Raw genomic sequence first — 980 nt, 5'->3', positions numbered from 1 at the left:
TTTCTCTATGTGTTTCTGCTTTATTCTTCTCTCTCTGCTTCTTTTGCTTTTTCCAAGACTCCAATAGCTCCTTAATTGCTGTGCTAGAGGCCCACTCAGATTATTTCTCCTAGTCTACATTCAAGGATGAAAAGATTCTGATTGGCCCATCCTGGTCAGATACCTACTCTCAGAATGAACAATTACGTCTAGAGTTTGGGATCAAGTTGTATTAGCATGGCTGGTGAGAACCTATCATGTGAATTGGGGCCATCCTTTACTTCTGCCATCTCTCAGTGTGTGGACTCAGGCCAGTCTGTGCTGCTGTGAGATCATATATATATATATGTATAAAACTTGAGCGACAGCAGTTTGCGAAAGGCTGTTAACCTAAAGGTCGGCGTTTTGAACCCACCCAGTGGCTCTGTGAAAGGAAGACCTGGTGATCTGCTTCTGTAAAGATTACAGACAAGAAAACCCTATGGAACAGTTCTACTCTGTAACACATAGTGTTGCAGTGAGTCAGAATCAACTTGACAGCAGCTAACAACAACAACATATATGATCATATATATGAAAGGGTGCAGTTATGGATTGAACTGTGTCCCCTCAAAATGTGTGTCAACTTGGCTAGGCCACGATTCCCAGTATTGTGTGGTTGTCCTCCATTTTGTGATCTGATATAATTATCTTACGTGTTGTAAATCCTAACCTCTGTAATGTTAATGAGGCAGGATTAGAAGCAGTTACGTTAATGAGGCATGATACAATCTACAGGATTAGGTTGTATCTTGAGTCAATCTCTTTTGAGAGTATAAAAGAGAGAAGTGAACAGTGGGAGAGGGACCTCGTACCACTAAGAAAGAAGAGAGCCAGGAGTGGTGTGTGTCCTTTGGACTTGGAGTCCCTGCGCTCAGAAACTCCTAGATCCAGGCGAAAATTGATTCCAAGAGCTTCTTCCAGAGCCGACAGAGAGAAAGCCCTCCCCAGGAGCTGGTACC

The sequence above is a fragment of the Trichechus manatus genome, unplaced genomic scaffold, assembly GCF_000243295.1.
Source record: "Trichechus manatus latirostris isolate Lorelei unplaced genomic scaffold, TriManLat1.0 scaffold00021, whole genome shotgun sequence".
Classification (NCBI taxonomy): Eukaryota; Metazoa; Chordata; class Mammalia; order Sirenia; family Trichechidae; genus Trichechus; species Trichechus manatus.
This window is presented reverse-complemented; position numbering follows the sequence as displayed.